This window comes from Mus musculus, chromosome 2, assembly GCF_000001635.26.
Source record: "Mus musculus strain C57BL/6J chromosome 2, GRCm38.p6 C57BL/6J".
Taxonomy (NCBI): Eukaryota; Metazoa; Chordata; class Mammalia; order Rodentia; family Muridae; genus Mus; species Mus musculus.
Genome location: NC_000068.7, coordinates 62,877,527 through 62,894,560, shown reverse-complemented (window position 1 = coordinate 62,894,560; position 17,034 = coordinate 62,877,527). Strand labels below are relative to the sequence as shown.

The following is a 17,034-nucleotide window of genomic DNA, read 5'->3' as shown; positions in this document are numbered from 1 at the left end:
AGCAGGATGGATGGAAAGACAGCCTGAAAGGGCAAACTGATGACATAAAGCAAAATTACATTAGTATTCCATCTCAATTCCTTCTTTAAAGTTGCTGCTTAAGAACAATTTATGAACCGAATCAACTGATTTTCCCAAAGCTTGGCTCCAAAGAAATTGTCAATATCACTGTAGTTTGCCATGCATCCCATACCATTTTGACTTATTAAATCTGTTTGGAAATATTCTTGCATTAAGATACAATTTGATTTCACCTGACCAAGAGGCCTTGCACAAGACTCACAGGATGAAATGTCATATATACATTCCCAAGTTCTAAGAATAAGCAGAATGAAAAAATAATAACAATGAGCATGATGTGGTAGCACATGCCTATGATCCAAGCACTCATACCAATAATGCAGGGAGATGACCAAGTTCAGGGTCAGTCCAGGCTATATACCAAGAATCTGCCCCCAAAGTAAATAGAAGAGGAGAAAAGGAGAGGGGAGGGGACAGAAAAGGAGGAGAGGAAAGAAAGGAGATAATATACTATTAATAAAATCAAATTCAGTCAAAATTTAAAAATATGAATATGATCAAAATACATTATATCACATTATCAAATACTTAATTAAAAAAAAAAGTAGTTAACAGGATTTCTTGCCAAGCCAGGTATGGTGGTGCATGCCTTTAAACCCGTCACTCTGGAGGCAGACGTAGGCAGATCTCTGAATTTGTAACCAGCATTTCCAATCCAGTCAGGGAAATATAGAAACTCTGTCTCAATCAATCAATCAATCAATCAATGAAATTAAACAAACAAACAAACTTGTTATCTGAAATTCTGGAACAAGACCTCCCTGTGTCTTCCTAATGATGTCATTGGATGACCACATTCTATCAGCTTCCTTGTTTTTATTAATACAGATACTATAGTATTGTGTGTGCTCTTTGTTTCTAACATTTTACAATGGCAGTAAGAGGAGGGGGTGTGGGAAATGAATCTCTTTCATCTTAACACTTTAGTCTCTCTCTTTGTTTTCATAGTATCTATTACAGTCTCATCAGTGTGTTCATTCAAACAATTTTTTTAGTTCTTTACCATTTGAGCTATAATAAAAATCTCCAATGACATCAAAATTGCTTACCTAGGAGCCTAAAATCTTCACCAAGGAACTTCTTTTTATGGAGTTTCATTTCCAGAAAGTTCTTCTTAAATGAGTTAGATTAAGTAAAGAAACACACATTGACATACTCACTAATCAGGCAAAAGAAGCCATTGGTGCTTAGATGAACGCTATAGTTTAGAATAGTCAAGGGCTTGACTTTTAAATGATGCAGTTTACACTAAATTTTACATTCACCTATTTCTTGTTATGAATAAACAGCAGAGGTACACAGAAATTACTTTTAAAAAAAAAACTCTTCCCAATAGCTGAGATATATTCTCTTAACACAAGGCCTTCTATGTCTTTTGAAGTCAGCAAGTCAGTCTTGGATGAATGCAGAGACTGGTAAACCTTTAGAAAAGCAAAGACTTGGGATATGTTGAGAAATACCATCAAGGTCTAAAAAACAACTATGAAGCTATAAGATGGCAGGATAGGAAATTTGACTTGCAAACAATCAGAAGTTCACAGGAGCAATAAGCATATCACAAGCACCTTATCTCTTATCTCTCATACTATTAGTCCTGTCTATTTGTTAATGATTTGCTAGCAAGAAAACACACAATTATTCTTTGATGTTTCTCTTTTGATATAATTATACATTTTCATTGTACAAAGGTAATATTTTAATCTTTTTATAGATGTTGGATAATTCAATTATCACAGTATCACTCCATGAATTCGACTGTAATAGAGTTTTCATTTATAAATGGGGATAAACTTCTGGAGCTCTTAAGTAATTTATCCCAAGATGAAACAACAAGATGTGTCAGATCCAGAAGTTAACACCTGGAGAACAGGCACAGAGGCTTTTTTGTTTGTCAGCCACACTAGAGATGCACACTGTCACTCAGAAAAACATATCACATTATACTCAGCCTAATACCCCTATACTGACTCCACAGTCTATGAGCAACTCAACCATAGCAGTTACTTTCCTGACAATTTAAAAAATAGCAGGCTGTGTAATATAACCAGAAATACATTAGACATGAAACAGCACTAAATGTGGACCCCTTCTTTTGCTACCTTGGTAAAACATATCCTAAGCAAGAGAAAGCATTGAAAATAAATCCCAGTCATGAGTCATTTGCTGCAAGCACATGCTGCCTCACACATCCTAAGGGAACAGAGAACATCTGTAGCAGCCACATGCCCCAAGGTCTGGTGTCAAAGCCCAAGGGGACTAGGGTGCTTCCCAACAAGGTTGGTCATGCAGAACACCCATACCAGAAACAGACTCTGTAATTATGATTTCCTTAAATGTGTTTATGTTGCTGCTACTAGTCTGCAGCAACAGTGTGGGCATGATAGAAGAAAGTTTAAATTCTAACATAACGTGCCTAAGCGAGATAGGATATTTTAGTCATTTATCTGAAAGCATGAGAAGGCCAAGGTACAGAATAAAATAATTATTAAAACTTCAATTTCACTTCTTTTTCATTTTATTAAAATTTGTTCCTAACATACGTAAGGGGCTTGATGATAATCTAAATGTGGTCCTTACCCATCTCTTGGGATTTACAGATGAGGCCTGAGTTTGCTTGTAATGGGATTGTTATTTTTAAAATTGTCATTTGGTTGTAAGGAGTCATGAAGAGCACCTCAAAGACATATACTGGAACAGAACTGTGGGGAAAATATGGAGCTCTGAATGACTGAGGTCATGTCCTGTTTTTATGCAAGCACAGTACCCTTGAACCTATCCTAGTGCCAATTCCATGTTTCTGATCATATTTGTACATCTTTCAATTTGTAAGACAGTACTTATTACCCTATAAGTACCTAGAACATAAGTCCTGGCTAAATTTGTCAAATATATAGTTACTTATTATAAGAGATGCCAATATTATTTTGTAACTTGGTCCCTTTGCTAGCAGAAAAAAAAAGCAAAAAAACATGCAGAAGAAGAAGGAGGAGGAGGAGGAGGAGGAGGAGGAGGAGGAGGAGGAGAAGGAGAAGGAGAAGGAGAAGGAGAAGGAGAAGGAGAAGGAGAAAAGAAGAAGAAGAAGAAGAAGAAGGAGAAGAAGAAGAAGAAGAAGAAGAAGAAGAAGAAGAAGAAGAAGAAGAAGAAGAAGAAGAAGAAGAAGAAGGAGAAAGAAGAAGACCCCCCCCCAAAAAAACCCAATAATTCCTTTCAATTAGCACAGAACCTCATGGACAGAGTTTGCCACACATCCAACCATTTGTAGTATCAGTTAGCAATCATATAAACACAGTGAGTACATCGTCCCTGGGTCTTCATTGTGTTCTGACCTTGGTATCCTGTACACATAACACGATGTGCACATTTGCTTATATTCTCAGTCAGTTCAGTGTTAGTGCCACTTGACTGAGCAAATGACAGTTTGGCTGGATGAGCCTGGTTCAGGTATTTGGAGGGTAGTCAGAGGAATGTTCTTTGTGGAAAGCATTTTACCTAAATAAGCAAATATTTATTTCAGTAGAAAAATAAAAGTTTACATTTTTTTTAAAAGCCATCACAAACATACCCTAAAATTTTTAATCCATAAATGTAGGCTTGGTATTTCCAAGGAATGAATATAACATTGAACATCAGTTCCAGTTTGTGCTTACATTTGTCTACTATACTGATTCAGTGTATCAAACCTCCAAACGAGTGAAGTCAGAGAACCCGGTAACGTTAATTGTTCATCTTTAAAGATATTCTTAACTATTAATAAGACAAAATGTCTTTTATTTTAATTTCAAACATCAAGTCATTTATCTGCAATTGATCACTAATAGAAACAGAGTATTTTCAATAATGAATTTTGCAAGCTGATCATTAAAGAGAACATCTTAACACCTGAACATAAATCTTACTGGAAATGTTTTAATGGCTAGGAGAGTTCAACAAATCAATTTTAAAAATTGTAAATTCTCATAAACTCTATATCAAAAACGAGGGGGAAATGACTCAATGATCAAAGACGATGAAAAATATTTCTTTAAATATAGCTCATGAAATTTCTACATTTATGGTTAGAAAATTTGAGACATTTGTGATGAATTTTTAAAAAATTATATGCTTTTATTTTTTTGACTGAAGTAAATATGTTGCTATTGAACTAAAACTGCTTTTGAAAAAGAACATTCATCTGGCCATCCCTCAAATACTTAAATCAGATTCATCCTGCCTAACTGTCATATACATAGCTGTCTTAGTCAGGGTTTCTATTCCTGCACAAACATCATTACCAAGAAGCAAGTTGGGGAGGAAGGGGTTTATTCGGCTTACATTTCCATACTGCTGTTGATCACCAAAGGATGCAGGACTGGAACTCAAACAGGTCAGAAAGCAGGAGCTGACGCAGAGGCCATGGAGGGATGTTCTTTACTGGCTTGCTTCACCTGGCTTGCTCAGCCTGCTCTCTTATAGAACCCAAGACTACCAGCCCAGAGATGGTCTCACCCACAAGGGGCCTTTCCCCCTTGATCACTAATTGAGAAAATGCCTTACAGTTGGATCTCATGGAGGCATTTCCTCAACAGAAGCTCCTTTCTCTGTGATAACTCCAGCTGTGTCAAGTTGACACAAAATTAGCCAGTACAATAGCTCATGAACTTTTTCTGATATATGACACTATCGGATTCTTGAATTAGTGCTTTCATATGTTAAAACATGGTCTCTGTCATGGACTTAGGATTAGAAAAACTGTATTATATTTTATTTAGCAATTATATTAAAACAACCTTATGAGAAAGTAATGGATTATATATACAAGATCTAATGTGACAGTATGATTTAATCAGATCACTGAGATCTTAGACAAGAAACCAAGCACAATATATCAAACGGGTGCACAGCCTTTAGCATCTTCCATCCTTTCCTGGACCAGTGTATTGTTATCTAAAGATTGTACCTCTTCTGTAAGCACCTAAGTGACCTATGATATTTACTTCCTTTCCTGTTCTAAGTGAAAAAGACAGCATTAAACGATTTAATAATTTCCAATGATATTGAGAACAGCTAGAATTTAACTACAAATTAATCTAAAACAGATTTTGAAGGCTAGGGGTGTAGTTTAAGCAGAATGTCATTGCCCAATATTCGTGAGGCACAGAGACAGAGACCCAGAATTCCATAAAGCAGGAAAAAAAGGGATTAGAGGAGTGGAAGAGAGAGAGAGAGAGAGAGAGAGAGAGAGAGAGAGAGAGAGAGAGAGAGAGAAGAGATGTTGCATTGTACAAAGGTTTCCTAGTTTAAAATGTATCTAAGCCTGTACACTTCTAAATACTACTAATAGATCTTAAGCATCTACTATAGACAGGTATTTGCTATATATTTGGTACAGTAATCTCTTCCTAGAGTCATCTCCACATTTCAATCATTGGAAGACGATAAGACAGAAGAAAGAATGAACCAGTGACTCCTACTAGGGAAAGAAGAAACATCTCTTCACCCCAGATAGGATACCAGTTATAGACCAGCAAAAAAAATTCCACCTGAGTCTAGATTAAAAATCTAGTGAGTTTTTACTGGTTACATAAAAAATATGAGTGAGGAGTTACCTATAGAAATGTGGTTATTCAAGGACAGCTGCATCATTGAAAAGACCACCTGAGCATGGATGACACCTCACGAAAGCTGTATCCCCCACAGGAGCAAGACCTAGTCATACTCCCCAGTATTTGATACTAGCAGATTCTTGGGAATGGGAGCCGTATGAATCTTGTAAATTTTAGGAACTTTATTAAACTGTGAGTTTTGTTTCCTGAGTTTTTTTGAGCCTTCCTTATCCTTCCAGGTTTATACTTTCAATTGCAAGAGATATCTACAAGATATGTTAGAGCTCAAACATAAGATTCTACTACTTAATTGAATACTTCTCTAGGGAAACTTTTTCATGAAAAGAGAATGTCACATGGCATGCATTCAGTTAATGATGGCCACACTTGTGGTGGTGATCTAGGAAGGATACTAACAACAGCTTATTTGCTCCCAGAAGTCCCCAAGGCAGGACCTTCTGACTTCCAAGAAACAAAGGCTGGGATAGGGGAGAATGTGGGAGGGGTGACTGGAAGGGAGCAGTGAGAAGGATGTAAAGTTAACCAGTAAAATAAAATACAATAAAATATACAATAAAATGAAATACAATAAAATAAAAAAACATGAAAAGAGATGGAAGCAGTCATTTCTACATGGAAACTGTACACAGTATTGCCAACCCTCCTACCCCTAATGCCTCAGAACGTCCAGCTGTGCACATAATACACATTGCAGTATGATCTATCAGCTTCTGCCAGGTGATGCCTAACAAACTGAGGATGTAAGAGTCTCTTATTCCCTGAGGAAGTAACTGCACAGCCAGCCACAATAGAGACTGGAGATGTGACAAGGGTTTGAAGAAATGTCCAAGTCTGTCAATTGCTTGTTGTATAAGCAAGAGGATCTCAATTCAGAATCCCGTCCACTGCACAGCCCGCCCCTTCCTGCCCCAGGCTGGTGTGGTAGTGTACGGCTGTAATCTTAGTACTAACGATGCAGAGACAGGAAATTTGAGTCTTTCTGCGCAGCTAGTAGTGCTGAATGTAATCAAAAAATTCCATGTTCAATGAGAAACTGTGTCTCAAAACATAAAGCAGTGATCAATTGAGAAAAACTCCTAGCATTGATCTCTGGCCTCCAGTTACATAGGAGCACACACACATACTTTCATATATGTGTGTATACACCCTCAGCAACATGTACAAGACACACATGTGCACATAATTTTTAAATGTAATGAAAACTGAGTATAAAGAAAATTTAAAACCCAGGTTATCATAAATATTTATTAAACAAAGGTACTATGAAGGATTTTTTTAATAAAAAGAACTTTAAAAGTTGTAAAAAATAAAAAAGAAAACACCAGTTTCGGATAAGTGGTAGTATACATGTATACAGAGATACAATGTCAAGAGTAGTACAACCTTGTTATTTTGTGTATTTAAAATTATTTAAATCAGACATAATTACATATAAATTATTTGTGCTGATACACGAGACATTTACTATTATCACATAGCAGAGCATGAATGTCATACCCAAATTGATATAAATTAGAAAAAATTGCCATTTAAAAAATTGATAAGCAATGGACAGATAATATTTGTTGCGGGAATTATCTAGAGCTAGATATCTCAGCCCACCAACTCGCCAGCCCTGTTAGGCCACAATGGCTTCCGCCAGGCCATCTTTTGTATGCCCCCAGTTCCTCTCACTTTCATGCAATGCCTTATGCACCCCTGGTTAGCCAACTCAACACCTAATTACCCAGCAGAATCAAGACTCTTATGCATAATTATCCAATCAGATTTATGTATCAATAATAACACAATTTACAAGATGCCAATACAATAATTCCAGGGCCAAATGATAATGATAAAGCTTTAACACAATTATTCTAACCTTTTCATAACACCACGTCAGCCTCCATTCTTGTGCTCATTCTCCTCCTCAGGCCTCTCTCTGTGTCTTCTCAACTCCTCACTCCACCTCCCTTCTTCTGTCCAATCACAAGTCTCCCACTGCTCTAATGTGATTGGACAAAGAAAATCCTGCAACAAATATTTATCTAGAAAAGTCTGAAAGGACAATTGCAGTTCCTTGTTGCTCCATTAAGGACATGAACCATCTAAATTTGTTTATGATTACAACTATGTAATTATGACGGGGATTTAATACATTTATCATATTAAGGATTTTTTTCTTAAATATAAGATATGACTTTTAAAGTGTGTTTTTATTTATAATGCATCTGGATAAAGCATTTTTATTAACTCACATGGGTTCCTCCTGTTCGTTTACAGCATGTTCCTTTAGAGTTAGCAAAGTGGTTGTGAAATAAGAAAAATGACTACTGCTCTACTGATAGCTGCATACCTCCCACACCAGTCAGGTTAGACCAAATCCATCAGACCAAACAGGCAGTATGTGCTCACTTGAACTGACTGCTTCATTTATTTTTGTTGATACGATGGTGGGGAAGAGTTATTTAATAGTCTTTCTAAATGTACCTCTGTCTCTTCAATCAAATATATAGCTCCTATATCTCTGAACTTATATTTTCCTTGTGGCACCACTAATAGCTACAGCACCCCACGTCTAAGTTTTCTGTACAATGAAGTACTTCTTCATAAGGTACTCCCATGCTCAGAATAACTTGTCACATCCTTAACACCCATAGACTAAATTCCCAAAACATCAAGGAAAGGTCTCCCACTGTACTCATCCATCTTTTCCACTTTATAAAGTATATTCTAGTGTGCAGTTAGACAGTGTAGAGTTAATAAACATGGTAACCTCTTACCCATGCTTCTATAACCAACCTTAATTAAACTCACGGGGTCACCAAAATTAACTATAAAGATATGAAAGTAAAAAGAGGAGGTGACTGTGACCAAAAGACATTAAGTACTTGTAGTAAAATGTCAAAGAAGTCACATGTCCTTTATTGCATTAATCTTCCAAAGCCATCATTTTCCTCCTCAGTTCACTCTGTGGATTCACACTATCAGCCAAAGTCATTTCAATGCACCCCAGCTTAATCTGCTTCAGCCACACTGGCCACTTTCCTGACTTCTCCAGGTTGAGGCTATAATATTCCCTACAGGCTGCTGAAACAAACTAACACAGATGTGTAGTTCTATAACAGGAGCTTTTCCCTCACTGTTAGAACTGGCAGTTTGGGGCTGCAAATGGTTACCCTTTGCTACATACCTTGATATTCTCCCGTGCCAGGGGCACTCCTTTGCTCTCGCTCCTTGTGAGGAAGAAGTCTGGTGCATTAAAATCCCATCTACAATCTTATTTTACTCCTTGAAAGAACTTAGGCCAAATAGAGTCACATGGTGGTTTAGCACGTAGTCTATAGAGGTAGAGTCCAGTCCACAGCAGAGTCTGTATTTATTTCTGACCTTTCCATGAATTTTCAGACTTCTTATAATTCACAAGTTTCCCTACTTCTTTACTGAGGTATGTATTCCTCAACAAGGCTTTTCACAGTAAGTTAGAAGCAGTAACTTTCCTCTACCCATAGTCATCATATTGTCCATTTGCTTTGCTTTGATATGGCATTCTTCTCATTCTGTAGCCACAGAAGCCAGAACACAGGAAAGCTCAATAATGTGTGTTCAGAACCCAGATATCTGGTTTTCTTGGACTTCAAATTCTAACTTCTTAAAGCTACAGGCTTTTGCCCACTGTTGTCACAAATGTCCCTCTATCCTGCTCACGAGTACCTCTCTGTGGACAACTTTATGTGAATTATCTCAAAATCAGGGGGAAGAAAAGGGATCAGTTACCAGCTCAAAATATGATTGGCACCATCCTGAGATATATGGATAAAGTTTATTAATGTGTCATGTCAGGGAGTGTTATCTGATAATTTGGGATACTATACTGCTTTATAGAGATCTTCTGTAGATGCTGTGATAAATTCTGGAGTGGACCATAAGTAGGAATTAAGAGTCTATTAATATGTACATGGCCAAATGAAGTCACACAAACTCTCCAATCAGTAATTTTCTAGTTCTCCAATATTTCATCACATGACCCTTTCCTTGAGTCCCAATGTGGCCAGTGGTGCATTAGGAGACAGGCCATATGGATTGGGGGTGTCTAAAATGTCTTGAATATAAAGTCAAAATAATTCTTCTAATGCAGGCTATATGAGGAATGTCTATTAGGTTTTTGTCCATCCCTAGTCCCCTCTTTAAAAATTCCTCTGGAATTGGTAATCCATTATGTTTTTCTCAGTTCATTAAAATATTGGTGATTTTCACAGTTCTCCTTATTGATATATGAAAGCTTACATTCTTTCACCTCTAGGAGAGAAAAAAAAAGCTTACACTCTATCATCTCGTAGGAGAGAGTAGTGAAAGACTAAAGAGAGAAAGAAAGAAAGAAAGAAAGAAAGAAAGAAAGAAAGAAAGAAAGAAAGAAAGAAAGAAAGAAAGAAGGAAGGAAGGAAGGAAGGAAGGAAGGAAGGAAGGAAGGAGAGGGAGGGAGGGAGGGAGGGAGGGAGGGAGAGAGAGAGAGAGAGAAAGAGAGAGAGAGAGAGAGAGAGAGAGAGAGAGAGAGAGAGAGAGAGAGAGAGAAATGAGTATTACATAGAGAAAGCCAAGTACCAATGTGACTTGGTTTTCACATTTCTTCTGCATAGGTCTACTGCCAGTCGTTTGTGACCAGGAACTTTCTACTTATATGGGATCAACATTCCCTTTGATTTTTGTAACGTGTCTTTCTATTCAAAATGAAGAGCACTGCTTCTAAGATGAGGCTTTGTCTCCCTGGAGATTGCTATGTTTTATTTTTATTATAAGGCCATCCTTCAATGATATATTTTTTTTAATCTTCAAAGGCCTTCCAGTCTACTAGTGAGAATGGAATGAAAGCTCCCAAGTATTTGCTGAATTGATCAGTTTAGAAGAGAATAATCTCTATTTGATGCCCCCAAATAAATTAAACATTGTGGTTCTACCTCTAAGAATGATAGAAGGTAAAAGAAAACTGTTTACAGAGTCTGAGGGCTTACCTTTCTGAATTAGGCAGGGTTCTCTAGAAGAACAAAAGTAATAGAATTAACACACTCTCTCTCTCTCTCTCTCTCTCTCTCTCTCTCTCTCTCTCTCACACACACACACACACACACACACACACACACACACACACACACACACACACACACAAAGTGTATTAGGATACCTTACAGGCTGTGATCCAGCTAATTCACCAATGGCTCTCTATCAGTTAAAACTGCAAGAATCCAGTAGTTCTTCACTCCATAAACCTGAATATCTAAGCTGGTCTTCAGTATACACCATAATCCCAAAGGAGGTTGCAATGCCAATAAAGGAATAGATTTGTGAGAGAAAGCAGACAAAGAGTAAGAGTTTCCATCTTCCATCTCCTTTATGTGGGCTAACACCAGAAGGGGTGGCCTAGATTGAAGATGGATTTCCCACTTCAAAATATCAAGATTATAAAGGTAGATCTTCCCACTTCAAATTACTTAGGAAAATCCCTCACAGATATATTCAGGCACTTGGGTTTTAGTTACCTTCAGCTATAGCCAAGTTGAAAACTAAGAATAGACATCATCCTTGCTCTCTGAAGACTCTGAACCAATGTGCAAATGTAATAGCTCATGTTATTGAATTTTGCTTCATGTTAATACTTTTCTAAGTGTTGTGTGTGGGCACAGGAGCTGTAGAACACCATGAAGCTTACGCTGAGGTAGCAATGCTACTTATTTTGTTTGTCACCATTCCATGAACTTTACTCACTGGAGATAGCTGACTGCTATTTGGATGACAATTTAGCAGGTTCATCCTTTGATGAATCATTTACAGCCACTGGACCTCTGTTGGCTTTCTGTTGTAGAGCTACAGAACTAAAGATACAACTTCTGACCTGCATGAAGCAATCATCAGTGTGCCTTGACTATCTACCTGGCTCCCAATGTGCTGGTTTCTATTTGCTCCTCTCTGGGTATAAAATTTGGGGGCAAAACACCTGGTAGTCTGTTGGCCTTCTGTGGGATTAGCAGGTGTTCAGAGTTGACACTGCCTCTCCCAGACAGGTGAATGGCTCCTTGAGAGGATACATTTAGCTTATCTCCATTTAGCTGCCTTTTCCTGCATTTTCTCTGAGTAGTGATTCAGATGGTACTTATCATCATGGGATTTCCCTCCTGCCTTTTACTCAGAAGTCCTCTCATTCGTAATTCTTGGATGTTCTTAGTCCAATAAATGAATACAGGAAAATGGCCCCTGCCCAGGCCACTATCCAGTTCCAGATACTCTGCCATGGCATGCATGGTTCCATCACTGCAGAATTAGGACTCCATGACCACAACCTACCTACTGTGCACTTCAATATCTTCCAAACACAAATCCTCTATCTCAATTTTGAGAAGTACACTTTATTAGGGAGTACCTTTAAATTTTCTTGGACCCTTAAAAGTTTATATTTTATCTAGGACATTACATGCAAGTTCTTTAGATGGGATGATGGGAAGCCCCAAGCCAGCTTTCCCCAAAGAACTCTCTTCCTCATTCCCTTTATTCCAGTTTCCATTTCAGTCCCATGTTGCTTTATATGTGTGATATAAGTTTGATGGCTTTGTAAATCTGCAGGTTTAGAGATAGATTAGTCTCATTATAGTTTTTGGTGTACTGGATAGATTTTTTCCCAACTAAATAGAAACTAGAAAACTGTGCTTCTCCATTGTGTCCTATAGGTATGTCTATGGGACATTTTCTTTTACCAATTGATGGAAAGGGCACAGGCCTCTAGGCAGGGTGTGATCACTAGACAGGATGTCCTTGTTGCATAAGGAGGTATCTAAAAATGAGTCTGGAAGCAAGCCAGTAAACAGCATTCCTCTAGAGTCTTTGCTTTATTCAGTTTTTGCTCCATGTTCTTGCTCGAATTTGTTCCTGACTTCCCTCAGCGATGTACTAGGACATGCAAGAGTAAGCTAAATAAAATTCTTCCTTCCCAAGTTGCTTTTGGTTCCAGGAATAGAAATACAATGAGAATGGCTTGGTCTATTCTATCATCATATTAACATGATATATAAATAATTCTATCCTAATACCTTGCTATATCAGTTTTAACTCATTTGATTCCAAGAACAGGTTTAGACAATAAAAATAATTTACAGGATACAGAAACATAAAGTGTGAGCTGGGCTGGACCACTAGTTTTAGCAAGAAAGTTACTCTGTAAATAGAGTGGGAAAAGGCAGACTCAGAGGCAGACATTCCAGTTGCATAGCTAGTATTCTTCAACAATAAAGGTTATCCTGTTTTCACAGGTACTTTGTGCAGAGTAAATCAACATGGAACAAAGCAAAGCTAAGAAAATGTCTTGAGATAGAATTAGACCTTTCTTAAACCTAGGTAATAAAATAACTTAATGTAAACAAACTTTGGATAGAGTTCCTTGAAAATAGTTCAATGTACCTTGTAAAATATAGAAATATGCCATATTGTTTCTAACAAAAATTATACTTTAAATTCTTCTCTAGCTACTGTCCTGTGCTAGGATTGTGACCATTTCATTGATTTAGTAAAACTATTAAAAAGCATCTTCTATTGTCAGGTGTAATTTCCTGTCCTTCCAGTCACACTTGAATGCATCCAAGAAGCTGCATGGCCACAATTCTATGAAAATATTTCTAATGTGATGTGTGTTTACTAGGGTCTCACGATGCCTATCAGAAAAGCTTGCAGAGCTCTCTTTTAGGGATACTGCTGGCTCTGAAGTCCTGATGCCCAACAATGTTGGTTTTTTTCTCCCACTTCACTGTGTGTGCCTCCATGAATTTTATAGGGTGTAGTCTGTCTATCCTTTGACTATGACGTGCCTTTGAGATAAGCTACCAACTTTCTCTACCCTAACTATCCCTATCCATCTTTGAAATGCAATATTTTCCCTAATGACTTCCAGATTAATAACTCTGACTTAAACCAATGTCTAAACTGAACTGAACTGCAACCCTTGGTGTTTACATTCTCAACATTTCCACATCAATATACAGCAGGCTCTTTTATAGTCACCATATTCAAAACCCTATGGATATATACACTCTTCAAAATCAGTTCTTCTCATTCTCTGTCCCAGTTTAAGAAATAGTATGGCATTCTTAATGTTTAACATACTTCAGGCTTCATCTCAGCACCTTTAACCCACATCACTGTAGTATAAATTATTAGACTCACCTTCTAGTCCTATTAAGGTATTTCCCTAAAGTACCTTATTTCCTTCCATCCTGGTGTTCTCAAGAAACTATTGTTTGCATGCACATGAGAGCAAAAGATTTTTTGTTTTTTTTGTTTTTTTTTTTGTTGTTGTTGTTGTTTTGGTTTGGTTGGGTTTTTTTTGTTGTTGTTGTTGTTTTGTTTTTGTTCTTGTTTTTTTGTTTTGGTTTTTTTTTTTTTTGAGCAAAATTTTTAAACCAGATGACAGCAATCTTTGCATGAAATTCCCAGCACTTTCTAAGCAAGAGGGAAGTTCCAGGTCACACATGGTTTGCAGTTTTTCATTTCCCGTGACCTACCCTCCACACCGTAGCCACCACTCTCTGTCTGGTATAGTCACTCTGACCTCCATGTTATTCCTCATGTACACAGGATGCCCTGTGAGTACACATCACACACATGAAATGCTCTCAAAATGTGAAATCATGGCCTTTCATTTTACAATACAGCTGAGTGAAAGCCACTGATTTATGAATAAAGAGGCAATTGTTTTACTATTCAAATCACCATGCTTTTCTTGACTAATAACAAGAATTTAAATTCTTTAATTTCTAAAAATTTCATTAAAATATACCCTGTTCTTCCTAAATGGCCTTTTTTTCACTTTGGAAAGGTTTTTCACTCAGGAAACAAAATATGGAAATGAACCTGTCTAACTAATATTACTACAACATAATTGCATGCATGCCTGGATAAATAACGAATAATGTTATTGTAAATATTCTGCTTCTTAACAAACACTATTAAGTTCATTTGAATACATAATACATTTTTAACAGGGTTTAAATTTTTCCTTGACTTAATGCTGTTTAAACAACGTTGAGTATGTCTTTTTTTTCCTTCAATTTTAAAATAACATTGCATGGATTATCCTTCTGTTCCTTTGCTTCTACCATTTTATTTAGGAAAAAGAATTAAACAGGAGCAGTAACTCAACAGCCCTTGACTCTCGTAGAATTATGCAAGCTAAAATATCTTTCATGTATGTGCCTCTCCTAATTTCCTGTGTCGTTTCCTTCCCTTTCATTCTGTGGCTTCCAGAGGCTACAAAAGATCGATGGATATATCCACCACCACCACCCCCCAAAAAAACCCTAAAACAGAAAAGGGTGTAAACGTGAGTCTTCACTTGACTGTCAAAAGGATAGATTGCTTAATGGAAGCACGTAGGAAGGAATAGTAGTAAACAATAAATCTCAGATTAATTATACGTATGCAATGAGGTGTGGAGCTGATATACATGCATAGAACTGTTTTCCTGAAGCACGATAATTAAATGCTTTATCAGTACTCGGCTGTAAATTTTAAGCATTTGTATGGAAGGGCATGGTTTTCCTTTTATTAGCCAGTGAGAAATGATTCTGTTCTGTTGCAAGCCTATTAGATCTCTATCCTTGCATCTTTTATTGATTGATTTCTCAAAGATCTGTTTTATATTTTGTTTCACAATCAGAAGTATACCTCAAATGTTGAAATATTTGAAACTGCTGAATAACAAATCTGTGAATTCACAATTACATTGTAAATGATGCAGGAAATGCCATTTTAAGTGGCAAAATCAATATGTGTTTTGATTCATTAGGAAAGTGCACAATGGCTATTTCTCGCATCTCTTCAGACTCTGTTTTACCAGTGTGCATTGTGATGCCTGGCCCGAAGCACTTCTATATTTAGTTCTAATGGAGCACTCTTAAATTGCTTATTTTGTGTTTACTAAAGTCGGCCTGTTTGTTACCATGGAAACTTCGACAAGAGCTCTAGCTAACTGTTTTATTAGATGAATTGAAGATACAGCTGAAGACTGAAGGTGCAGCAAATCATTCTTGAAGCATTTTTTTAAAGCATCTGTAAACTGGCCTACCATTATATAAAATTTGACATTACATTAAGGTCTATTCTATTTCAAATTTGGGAGGCTACTAGTATTTGAAAATCTAAATTATAATTAAGACATTAGTATCTCTAAAGTACAAGAAGTATTGCTCTAAAGTAACTCAGTTCTGTAGAAGTTAGAAGCTATTGGAACAACTTAACACATAGTAAATAGTTGTTCAGGCTCTTGCCCCCAAACCCTTCATTCTCCATCTATAGCAGCAGCAGCAGCAGCAGCAGCAGCTTCTTTTCTCAGCTCTGGTAGCATGAGCAATGATGCAGGAAGGAAAGGGCTTTATTCACAGCTTCTTTTGCTTGCAATAGAATTTATATATTATGCCACTAATGAATGTCAGCACCTTGTGGTTCTTATAGATGCTGAGACTCTTGGTTCAAACTCTTGGTTTGTGCTCTCTGCCTATCCCTTTGTTTCTGGTCTCCAGGTGCCCAGCATTTTCTCACGATTCACCTAAAGTCTCTGGTCAACCTAACCTTCATACACTTCTTTTAATTTTGATACTGCTACATAATTCTCCTCAATATATTCTTAACTATTCTCTACAAAATGAGACTAATCATGATACATGTTGTCACATGAGAGATCAAGATCTTCTTCTGAAGTTTTTTTTGCATTTTCAATTGTCTGAAATAAACCCATAGCTTGTGAAATTTCTCTCCCTTTGACTAAATAGAGCAAATATTCAGATGAAAAGCATGAAAGGGGGCTGTTTGAAGGGTCACTAGGAGTCAACTCCAAGAGCTCAAACAGAAGCAAGGGGTTTAAAGAATCTGAAGTTCTCAAACCTGTATCTCATAGATGATGGATGGCAGAGATTATGTAGGTGGATAAACATTGGTAGCTGGAAGCAGCATGGGAAAATTTGATAAATAATATATATATAATTTCCATTTTCCTAACAAGCTATAAACAAATAAAAGCATTATCTTTAGGTTCTGCATATTTTTCACTTATTGCAACACATTTGGTAGCCAGTAATTTACTGTGTCCAAGAAATTAAGGAAAAAGAACACTTTTGAATTGCAAAATAACGATGCTATAAAACGAGCATCTCTTCAGTGTATATAGAAGTCTGTTTCATATAGACACAGATTTAATGCAAATATGTAGGACATGGCTGGTCGTGTTTTCTAGAATCTTAAAAATATTTTCATATATTAGCTATTAAAATTATTGGTAAAAGTTAATGAGGGTTGACATTGTTCTACAATGTAGTAGTAACTGGATTGCACTGTATAC

General features: G+C 36.9%; 1 protein-coding gene across 16 annotated transcripts in view; it reads left to right on the top strand.

The window, feature by feature from the left end:
- The window catches only part of Kcnh7 (potassium voltage-gated channel, subfamily H (eag-related), member 7), a 490,878-nt gene that overhangs the window by 289,727 nt on the left and 184,117 nt on the right, over positions 1 to 17,034 (top strand). The gene's annotated exons all lie outside the window — the stretch shown is intronic.